This window comes from Myotis yumanensis, unplaced genomic scaffold (assembly GCF_028538775.1).
Source record: "Myotis yumanensis isolate MYYU_CA2020_CCGP unplaced genomic scaffold, mMyoYum1.0.hap1 SCAF_18, whole genome shotgun sequence".
NCBI lineage: Eukaryota > Metazoa > Chordata > Mammalia > Chiroptera > Vespertilionidae > Myotis > Myotis yumanensis.
In genome coordinates, this window is record NW_027223769.1 from 24,238,625 (window position 1) to 24,250,911 (window position 12,287).

The 12,287-nt window shown below is 44.2% G+C and overlaps 1 long non-coding RNA gene across 1 annotated transcript; it reads left to right on the forward strand.

Moving 5' to 3' along the window:
• Positions 1-388: 388 nt before the first annotated feature.
• On the forward strand, positions 389-7,675 carry LOC138996945 (uncharacterized). Its single transcript, XR_011468876.1, has 2 exons — positions 389-558; positions 5,692-7,675. It is a non-coding gene; the product is annotated as an uncharacterized lncRNA (long non-coding RNA).
• Positions 7,676-12,287: the final 4,612 nt, after the last annotated feature.

The window sequence follows — 12,287 nt, forward strand, 5'->3', positions numbered from 1 at the left end:
ACTGCCCCCCGCTGTGGGGAGCGGTCTCGGCTTGACAAGGTCCCGAGAAGACAGTCTCTCACAAGGTGGGCTGTCTCACGCTCTATCCCTCTAAAGTTCAAGTTACTTATTTAGCTTGCTAAATGCCACATAAGCAGGAAATTGTGCTGCAGCAGTATAGCATGTGAGTATAAGGAAGTAGTCTAGCTGAGCTCAGAACAAGAAAGTCAGTCTCAGCCACTGCTGAGATGAAGGATCTGAAAAAAGGGAAGCTGGCCGAGACAGTTAGAGGAGAGGCTTGCGCTGATGATATCGAAAGTTGCTTAAGTTCTGCTAAATGCATATGTAACCAGTGAGTGTATAAAAAGACTGTGTGAAATAAACTCGGGGCTGCAGTGTTGAACTGTCAGTCTTCCCGATCCCATCTTTGTGTCTGTCTCTTTTCTTAATCTTCACCCCCTTTTCAGGTACTGTTCGACTGTAGTGCCGGCGGGCTTCGGTGGGTGGCGCCTGAACAGGGACTTGAAACAGGGGACCAGGTGAAGGACACTGCCGAAGCAGGGGACGCATCTATTCAAAGTAAGTAGGGGCAGTGAGAGCGTAGAGTCGGGAGAGAATAATCATGGGGCAAGGCAATAGCCGCGTGTTGTTTATGCAAGTGCTAAAAAATATGCTTCACGCTAGAGGAACAAGGGTTGGCCAGAAACAGATTGAGCGCTTTTTAGAATCTGTAGAAGAAGTTTGTCCATGGTTTCCAGAGGAAGGGACTGTGAGTCTAGAGATGTGGGCAAAGGTAGGTGAGAGGTTACAGGATTATTATTCTGTACATGGACCAAAAAAGATTCTTGTAGATACATTTTCTTTATGGAATTTGATCAGGGATTGTATTGACCCCCACCATGAAAGCAATCGATGGGGACCAGAGATAAAAGGGAAAAGTCCCTCTTGCCCGAGTCTAGAGAAGCTAACATTGGAGGAGACTGTGGCTGTACCATCAGCCCCTCCTCTTTCCCTGCCCGAAAAAGAGGTGGACTTGCCTCCGCTACCTCCACCCCTTGAAAATCCCTATAGTTTAAAACCAGGAGAGGAGAAACTTTTGGCTTTTAAAAAGGAAGAACACTCCTATAGTGACCCTTTTGAGCCTTCAAAGGAGGATCAGGAGGCTTTAGAAGAAGCTGCCGCTCGTTATCATGAGGATGATGAATGGCTTGTCATGTCCATGGCCAGTGGCTCAGGAAGATCCGACAAGGAGCATGAACAAAGAATTGAAAAAGAAATGAGAAAATTGCAAGAGGCTATAGCTGCATTGACTTCCAAGGTAGAGCAGATGGTTGTAAGGAGGCGGTCGTTAACCCCTGTCCCTCCAGAAACTCCAACTATAATAGCTGGATTAGATCCTCCACCGCCTGCAACTCCTGTCATAGCTATGGTTCAAAATAACCAGGAAAAACACCCACTGAGAATTCCGTCTCAACCTAACAGAGACCCTCCTTGGGTGCCAGAAGCCTCTCCGCTTCAGCTTTCCTTGCAGAAGGCTGTTGATCGAGGTGAGGATACAGGAGGATTTCAGCTATATCCAGTAATTGAGCAATTAGATGCCCAAGGGCAAGTGCAAAGAGTGCATCAACCTCTCCCTTTTAAGCAGCTTAAGGAATTAAAAATGGCCTGTTCTATGCTTGCAGGAGAAGGGACTTACAGAGATACTGATCAGCAGATTCATTTTGCTCCGGGAGTCTATGCCCAGACAAATGCTGCAGCACTTAAAGCTTGGAGAAAGTTACCATCTAGTGGTAGGCAGACAGAGGACTTATCCAAAATCCGCCAAGGGCCCGATGAGCCTTTTCAGGACTTTGTGTCCAGGTTGTTACAAGCAGCGGGAAGACTTATAGGAGATGGAGAGTCAGGCATGTTACTGGTAAAACAGCTTGCCTATGAAAATGCTAACTCAGCCTGTCAGGCGGCTATACGCCCCTTTAGAAAGAAAAGTAGTTTATCTGATTATGTGAGGCTTTGCTCAGATATTGGGCCCTCCTATGTCCAGGGACTCGCTATCGCTGCTGCTTTGCAAGGAAAATCTGTCAAAGAAGTTTTGTTCCAGCAGCAAAAGTCTAAGGGTCAGCGAACAGCTGGTCCACCTGGTAGTTGTTATAGATGTGGACAACTAGGTCACCAAGTCAAACAATGCCCTAAGAAACAGGATGGGAGCAAACAGCCTGGGACCTGTCCTAGATGCAAGAGAGGCAAACATTGGGCAAATGAATGCCGTTCCAAAAAGGACCGTCAAGGAAATCCATTACCCCCGATGCAGAGAAACGGGAAGAGGGGCCAGCCCCGGGCCCTTCAACAGTGTTACGGGACGCTACAGAGCGAACCCAGCCTGCAGCAGGGAAATCCATTCAGGAATTATACAGGGCAACCCCAGGAAGCGCAGGACTGGACCTCTGTGCCTCCACCTACACAGTATTAACTCCAGAAATGGGAATGCAGGCCTTACCTACAGGGGTATATGGGCCGCTCCCGCAAGGCACTATGGGTTTAATTTTAGGTAGGAGCAGCAGTACCATGAAGGGACTGCATGTGGCCCCTGGAGTTATTGATGAGGACTACACAGGAGAAATAAGAATTATGACACATTCCCCTACAACAATTTCTGTAATACAGTCAGGGCAAAGAATAGCACAGCTCTTGCTCATTCCCTATACTAAGGCAGGTAGAACAGCAACAAGTGCCTCCCGAGGGAGGGGAGGATATGGATCATCGGATGTTTATTGGGTACAGGCCATCAAGGCACAGCGACCTGAACTCGTACTTACCATAGATAGAAAGAAATTTAAAGGGGGTATTAGACACAGGAGCTGATGTCTCTGTTATTGCAGACCATCACTGGCCACCCTCTTGGCCAAAACAGTCGGCTATGACTCAACTACAAGGAATAGGTCAGGCCAATGCCCCAGAGCAGAGCAGTAATTGCCTACAATGGAAAGACGATGAGGGTCATGAAAGAACTTTTCAACCATATATCACTCCAGGATTGCCTGTGAACCTATGGGGAAGGGATGTCATGCAGGACATGGGAGTATACATCTATAGCCCTAGTGCAGCTGTGACTCAACAGATGTTTGATCAAGGGCTACTGCCCACACAGGGCTTGGGAAGACAGAATCAAGGAAGAGCTGAGCCTATTATACCACAAGTAAGACCTACTAGAGCAGGACTAGGGTATTTCTAGAAGGGGTCGTTGACACTCTTGCAGTCCATGCAGACCCAATTACTTGGAAATCAGATGTCCCTGTGTGGGTTGATCAATGGCCCCTAATAACTGAAAAAATTAAGGCCGCAGAGCAGCTGGTGCAGGAGCAGCTGGATAAAGGCCACATAGCTCCTTCCAACTCGCCTTGGAACTCTCCTATTTTTGTTATCAAGAAGAAGTCAGGAACATGGAGGCTTTTACAGGATCTGAGGAAAGTAAATGAAACTATGGAATTAATGGGTGCTTTACAGCCAGGTTTGCCTTCGCTCTTGGCAATTCCAGCTAATACATTTAAAATTATTTTAGATCTAAAAGATTGTTTTTATACTATCCCTCTGGCACCTCAAGATTGCAAAAGGTTTGCATTCAGTGTCCCTTCCACCAACTTTCAAGAGCCTATGAAAAGATATCACTGGCTAGTCCTACCTCAAGGTATGGCTAATAGCCCCACTTTGTGTCAAAAATTTGTAGCACAAGCTCTCAGCCAGACTAGAAAACTTTTCCCTCAGGTATATATAATTCATTACATGGATGATATATTAATGGCACATGAACAAGAAGGTCTACTCTTAGCTGCATACGCCCAGCTACAATTAGGACTTAACAAGATGGGATTAGTTATTGCGCCTGAAAAGGTGCAGAGAAAGCCCCCTTATTCATATTTAGGGTATCTACTACATCCACACAATATAACTCCTCAGAAAGTGCAACTCCGAAAAGATCACTTAAAAACTTTGAATGATTTCCAGAATCTTCTAGGGGATATAAATTGGCTAAGACCATATTTAAAGATTACAACTGGTCAGTTAAAACCTTTATTTGACATTCTAAAAGGAGATGCAAAGCCTATCTCTCCAAGAGAGCTCACCGAGGAGGCTCATCAAGCCTTGGCCCTAGTCGAGGAGGCTATCAGTCAGCAGCAGGTTACCTACTTTGATTACTCTTCAACATGGTCTGCGTATACTTTAGCCACTCGACACACCCCTACAGCGGTGCTGTGGCAAAAAGGACCCTTACTGTGGCTCCATCTTTCCAGTATCTCCTGCCAGAATCCTTACACCGTATTTTGATCAGGTTGCTACTTTAGTACAAATGATTAGGGTAGAAGCTCGAAGAATTATCGGAAAAGAACCACCCACTATCTGCCTCCCATATACCAAGCAACAGTTAGATTGGCTCTTGCAAAACAGCGACAATTGGGCCATCGCTTTAGCACGATATTCAGGTGTCCTAGATAATCATTATCCAAAGGAAAAATTATTACAATTTGCTAGCCGCCATGCCTTTATATTTCCCAAAGTAGTGACGGATGCTCCAATTGCTTCGGCCGTCTTGGTTTTCACTGATGGCTCTTCCAATGGAAGAGCAGTATTTACAATTCAGGGTCAAGTCACTGTCTTTAATACTAGATACACTTCTGCTCAAGTTGTAGAACTCCATGCTGTTTTAGCTGTTATTAAGCATTTGCCTACTCAAGCTTTTAATCTCTACACAGATAGCCACTATGTTGTACAGGCTATGGAGGTAATAGAGACTGTCCCTTTTATAGAGACTACTAATCCACAGGTACAGAGCCTTTTTAGGGAAATACAACACGCTCTTTGGCAGCATGCTTTACCCTGTTTTTCTGGCCACTTACGGGCTCATACTGGCCTTCCAGGCCCTCTTTCAGAAGGAAATAATGAGGCAGATCTAGCTACACAGCAAATTTTTTACTCTCAAGAACAAGTAGCACAACAATCTCATGCTATACATCACCAGAATAGCAACAGCCTTTGCCAGCAATTTAAAATTACCAGAGAAGCAGCCAAATTGTCAAACAATGTGCCCATTGTCCTGAAACTCATACTGTTCCTCATTATGGAGTTAACCCTAGAGGGTTAAAACCCAATCACTTATGACAGATGGACATCACTCATATTGCCTCTGTTGGCAAATTAAAATATATGCATGTCCCTATAGACACTTTTTCAGGATTCTTGATGGCTACTGCTCAGGCCGGAGAAGCAAGTAAGCATTGCATAGCTCATTGTTTAAAATGTTTTGCAGTCATGGGACAGCCCAAATGTATAAAAACTGATAATGGACCAGGCTACATAGATCAAAAATTTCAAACATTTTGTCATACTCTAGGGATTGATCATAAAACAGGTATTCCTTACAACCCCCAAGGTCAAGGTATAATTGAAAGAGCACACAGCACCTTAAAAAATCAGTTGCAAAAAATAAAAAAGGGGGAGCTATATCCTATATCTCCAAAGAATTCTCTACATCATGCTCTCTTTATTCTTAATTTTTTAATTCTGGACTCACAAGGGAACTCTACTGCTCAGCGTTTTTGGTGTACCGGTACTGCAAACACTTATGCTCAGGTGCGCTGGAAAGATCCTTTGACAGGCTTATGGTATGGGCCCGATCCAGTACTAATCTGGGGACGAGGGCATGTGTGTGTTTTCCCACAGGATGCCAAAGGTCCGCGCTGGCTCCCAGAGAGACTGGTACGACCCGCGGGGACCTGAGGACCTGGTGAGGAAGATGAAGGGGCTTCAACTTGGTGATACACCGTATGGGCAAGCATACTCCACACATCATGCAGAGCTGCCCACCTGAGGCCAGTTGAAGCAGCTGACCACCCGAGCTGATCAGCTTGTTGTTGCTAGCGGATCCTGTAGAACCCCTGTCACGGTCTTCCTGGCCATGTTGGCGATCCTTGGATGCCAGTGCCAATGGTTCAGCAACTTGGAATGTAAGGCTTTGGGGACTTCCAGGGGAAAATGGGACTGCTGTAAATCTTACTCAGCTACAGGACCTTCCTCCGTGTGAGGAACGGGTGTTCACCAAGCAGCATGTTGTCCCTTGGGTTCGATGTCATATACCGCAGGCTGTGCAATATGTCATCCCTGGAGCTAACAAGACTGTTTTGGACTGGGCACAACCAAACAAGACATCCTGGTCACGAGGCATGTATGAGGGACTCTGGACATCTGAGGAGGGACATGTACAATTGCAATTATGGAAGCTAGTAGCCAGTTTTGGAGATATAATTGCTATGAGGAATAATTGGTGGCTACTCCCGAATAAGACCTGGATTCAACAGCCTATGACCACCAGCTGGACTGTAAATGTAACGGCTTGTGTACCAGATCCTTATGCTTTATTGGTGGGAAATGTAAATATTACTTTTGAGAGAACAATGTTTAACATCTCCTGTAAGAACTGTCATTTAACTAATTGTATTACTAATATCTCATTAGGGAAGCAAGTGGTTGTTCTACACCAACCAGCCTTTGTTATGCTACCTGTCAATATCTCTGAACCATGGTATTCAGACAGAGGGTTACAGGTATGGAAAGAATTAACAGGAACTTTAAGTAGACCAAGAAGATTTATTGGGTTAGTAATTGCAGGAATTACAGCGCTTGTTGCCATGATTGCTGCAGCTTCTGCTGCCGCTGTAGCCCTAACTCAGACTGTACAGACTGCACATTTTGTAAATGATTTGTCTAAGAATGTGAGCACTGCTCTTGGAACACAGGAATCTATTGACAGAAAAATGGAAGAAAAATTAAATGCACTCTATGACATGGTGCAATACTTAGGGGAAGAGATTCAGAGCCTAAAGCTAAGAACTAGACTAGAATGTCATGCTCAATATAAATGGATTTGTGTTACTCCTATTAGATATAATCAGAGCTTATATACATGGGAAAAAGTGCAAAATCATCTCACAGGAATTTGGCATCATGCTAATGAGTCAGTGGATTTATTAGAACTGCATAAGGAAATTCAGGGACTCCAGAGTGCAGAGCCTTTAGATTTTAGTGCAGCCAAAACTGCTTCAGAATTTTTGTAGCAGATGTTAAAAGCTGTCCCATCTCCTAAAGATATCCAACACTTGGCTTTGGCTATTGCAGTAATTGGAACAGGAGTAGTAATGTTATTATGTTTATTTCCTTTTCTTGTCAGAAGAGGAATAGCTGGTCTATTAGCTTTACAGGCAGGTATCCATGAGATAAGATTAAAAACTATGCTTTAATTAATAAAAAGGGGGGAGATGTGGGGAGCGGTCTCGGCTTGACAAGGTCCCGAGAAGACAGTCTCTCACAAGGTGGGCTGTCTCACGCTCTATCCCTCTAAAGTTCAAGTTACTTATTTAGCTTGCTAAATGCCACATAAGCAGGAAATTGTGCTGCAGCAGTATAGCATGTGAGTATAAGGAAGTAGTCTAGCTGAGCTGAGAACAAGAAAGTCAGTCTCAGCCACCGCTGAGATGAAGGATCTGAAAAAAGGGAAGCTGGCCGAGACAGTTAGAGGAGAGGCTTGTGCTGATGATATCGAAAGTTGCTTAAGTTCTGCTAAATGCATATGTAACCAGTGAGTGTATAAAAAGACTGTGTGAAATAAACTCGGGGCTGCAGTGTTGAACTGTCAGTCCTCCCGATCCCATCTTTGTGTCTGTCTCTTTTCTTAATCTTCACCCCCTTTTCAGGTACTGTTCGACTGTAGTGCCGGTGGGCTCCGGCACCCCACCCCAAAGATATCCACATCCTACTCCCTGGAACTTGTGAATACGTTACCTTACATGACAAAGGGTGGCTTTGCAGATATAATTGGGGATTTTAAGATAAGGAAATTATCTGAATTATCTGTGTGGGCCCAGTCCCTTGGGCCTGAACTCTAAACTTCCTGGGCTCTAAAGTTTTGCAACCTTTGGAAATGGTGCATAATGTTGGACACATAATTCTTAATTATGCAAGTGGACAGCTTACACCACGAGGAGTCCCCCTAAGGCTCTGAGGACTGGCCCTGCCCTTGACAACTTCTTTCCTCTAGAGAAATGGGTGCTGTGGATGAGGTATAGAAATGGTATTGGGGGTTTTTTGTGTGTTTTGTTTTGTTTTGTTTTGCTTTTACAGAGCATTAAGGAAAATTATTCAACACTTGGAAATAAGGCAAAAGATCATTGCATGTCTTCAAGGTCATATGGGGTATTGACTAACAGCCCCCAACCCCCAAATATTATTGATTCTCTAGAAATAGTGTGTCTTTGACTTATTAATCGAGTTCAGGCTCTGAAAAGTTGGATGCTCTTTTAGATTGGTCAACAGCAAATGCTTTTTGTAAAGATGAAAAAGATTTCTTACCTAGTAGAAATGGTAACTTCAGAGTTTATAGTTTATTGCTTGTAGGTTTGATGACCAGAACTGTTCCCATTTGCCCAGAACTGAGAGGTTACCTAGGACATAGGACTTTTAAGGCTAAAACCAGGTAGGGTGACCAGTCGCCCTACCTGCAAGAATTAAGCCAGTTTTAGAACTGACTTGTAATCTTTCAACATTCTTTCATTGGCCAGAAATACTTTGGTCTTTCTCATATGCCTCTAAACCAATTTCCTTTCTTTTTTTTTCATATATATATATATATATATATATTCATTTATTTATTATTTATTTATTTCATTGAATTTATTGGAGTGACATTGGTTATTAAAATTATATGGATTTTAGGTGTACAATTCTATAATATATCATCTGTATATTATATTGTGTATTCAGAATGGCTACCATCAGTAAATCAACAGTGTTGTCGAGAATGTGGAGAAAAGGGAACACTCGTGCACTGCTGGTGGGAATGCAGATTGGTGCAGCCACTGTGGAAAGCAGTATGAAGCTACTTCAAAAATTAAAAATGGAACTGCCTTATGACCCAGAGATTTCACTTCTGGGAATATATCGGAAGAAACCTGAAACACTGATTCAAAAGAATATATGCACCCCTATGTTGTTCATTGCAGCATTATTTACAATAGCCAAGATCTGGAAGCAGCCCAAGTGCCCATCAGTAGATGAGTGGATAAAAAAGCTGTAGTACATTTACACAATGGAATACTACATGGCCATGAAAAAGAAGATGCTCTTACCTTTTGCAACAGCATGGATGGACCTGGACAGCATTATGCCAAGTGAAATAAGCCAGTCAGGGAAAGACAAGTACCCTATGATTTCACTTACATGTGAACCAGTTTTCTTTCACCATGGTTCTGTCATAATGAGCTAAACAAACCTTTGACACAGACTCATTTTATATTTCTGTGACTCATCTTTGTAACTCTTTTACTAGTGAATGAGTGCTTTGACAAGAGAAGGGGTTTCTCTGGTGAGGAGAGTAGCAGGGAGATGCTTCCTAGAGAGCAAGCCCTGGGGATCCATACTGGAGAAGCTGTTTCTACTTTTCAGCCCCTTATTAGATCTCCTTCCTCTGGAGCGCTTCCATCTCTTTCTTCCAGAAAAATAGTCTCCCTTCCTCCTAGCAATGGCCCCATCTCCTACTCTTCTCATCCAAGAGTGAAATCTGATTTCTTCCTAGGAACTCCATGATCCAGCCAAGTTCACTAACACTACTCAAATACAACGAACACTCTGTTGAATTTACTTATCTTTCTAACAAAATAATGTTTACAACTATAAATACCTGACCTTCATTGAGTACCAGCCATTCTTTGAGTATTTGTCTTTCCTTGAGCATTTGATATTTAGTAACCATGCTCTTGCCCACTTGGCACTACTTACTGATCACTTGCTCCTTCTTGTTTATGGAACTACTAGAGGCCCGGTGCATGAAATTCATGCACGGGGGAGGAGGGTGTCTCCTCAGCCCAGTCTGCACCCTCTCCAATCTGGGACCCCTCAGGATCGGGCCTAAACCGGCAGTCGGATATCCCTCTCACAATCCGGGATCGCTGGCTCCTAACTGCTCATCTGCCTGCCTGCCTGCCTGGTTGCCCTAACTACCCCCCCTGCCAGCCTGATCATCCCTAACCACCTCTGCCTGCTGGCCTGATTGCCCCTAACTGCACCCCCTGCTGGCCTGGTCACCCCAAACTGCCCCCCTTGCCGGCCTGGTCACCCCACGCAGCCTGCTGTTCAGTCATTTGGTCATCCCTCACTAACCCCCAAGCCGGCCTGGTCACCCCACACAGCCTGCTGTTCAGTTGTTCATTTGGTCGTTTAGATCATGTCGGCCCCTGGCTTTTTATATATTAGGATATTTCCTTATGATTGCTCAAATTCTTTTCCTCTTCATTCCTAATGCCAAGGCCTTGGCTTGGACCAGCTCTCCTTCCAAACATCCTCAGATGTTATTTCCATAATGAATCTGACTGAGGTGCTTTTCTGGTTAAAAGTCATCCCTGGTGGCACTGCATGGCCTGTAGTCACAAACCTATTATGGACACCAACACACAATATTCCTTTATAAATTGTATCTGTGTACCCATTACCAATATATTGCTTCCATTATAAATCAAATACAGAAAAAGAAATTCACAAAGAGATAACATTTACAAATTAAATAGCTCTATTTTTCCCCCTACACTGCAGGTAGGTTGCGTGTACTTCCTTGGAGACTGCAGATCCACAGCAGCAAGTTCAAGTTTGTATGGCTGACTTTCAAGGCTTCTTATGATCTGGCCCCTGCCTACCTCTCCTGTCTCTTTTCCCTTTACTCTCTCCCTTGCTCCTAGTGTTATGGTCCAAAATGGAAGGATTTGAACTTGAAGCTCCCAAACCTGCCTACCTTCTCTTTGCTGCCCTCTTTGTTTAGCGTGCTGCGCCCTAACTTGGCTTCCCCAACCCCAAGATCCTCTGCCTCATTTTTTCCTCAAAGCTATTCTCAAGCACTCCTTCCTCTGGGAAGCTGTGTTCTAGTTACTTCCACCTCCATGTCCCATCTACACACCATGCACATCTTTTTTCTTAGCAATAATCCACAACATCTACCTCTCTGCCTCTCTTGTTAAACTGTGAGCTCTCCAAGGGCCTGTCTTATTCACTTAGGCATCCACAGTCCCTGATAAATCCTAACAATGACAATAAAAACAGCCAATATTTTTATGAGACTAATATCTGCCAGCCACTGCTTCAAGTGCTTACACATATTTACTCTATTTAATCCTATGATGGGTACAGTTACCCCTATTTTGCATACGCAGACTCTTGGGCACAGAGAGGTTGAGTAACTTCCCAAGGTCACTTAGGAAGCATGCGCAGTTCAGGAAATAATGAACTGAGCTGCCCGCTCTCTATCTCCCCAGGGATGAGGCTCAGGAAGAGAGGCTTTGTGCGAGTCGCCCCAGCCTGAGCCTACACTGCCACCTACTGGCCAGCTCTGCCCTGCTGCAGGCTTAACTGCATCAAAAGTCCCCTCCGCCACCTGAGCGAGAGTCAGAAGGTCACGTGGGGAATATGCAGGCATTGCCCCTTGATCCACACGCCTGAAGGACCACCTCCCTGACAGGGATGGCTCAGTGAAACCCCTCAGAGTCAGAACAGCACTGGGAAAGTAAACCCTCTGTCCCCAAATGCCACAGAAGGTACCCCAACCGACAGAAATGTTTACTTTCAAAGAAAAATACTTAACTAAGCATTTAGATTATTCTTGCATTGGGCTCTCCTTTAGGAGGGAACATTGAATGGTACTTATATTAACAGATTGGTTCTCAAACGGGGTGCCTCCTGGAACTATTGAAAAACACAGATGCCCAATCTCCGTTCCAAGCGGTGAGACCCACAAGTGGGTATCCTTTTCCCTTGGGGTTACTCTCAGGCTACACTTCCCCAAGCCCCAAAGTCTCTCAGACCGTTTAGAATCCCACTTTTCCATTTTAAGCAAAGGCCATGTCTTTCCATTTGGGCTTTAGTAGAAAACTATACTATTTTACAATGCTGTAAATTACAGGTAATTAAGAGCAATGCACAAAAAAAAAAAAAGTCCTTGTTTGTAGACATGCAGAGCTGATCCTGTCTGGTAGAGGTTCCACGGATGCTGCTTTCCCCCTTTGGAAGAAATCAGTTCTGCCTCCTTTGTATATTCATCTCGTTATTCCTGATCTACAATGGGACTGTCCTTAAGATTCTCTCCTGAACCTGTTGTAACACCTGCCTGATTCTCTCCGGAACTTTTGAGTTTAAAGAAATCTTTAGTATGTGTTCGTGATCTTACCTTTTTTGGAAAATGACCTTGGATGCACCTTGGCATATATTTTTCCTTTTCTCGACTC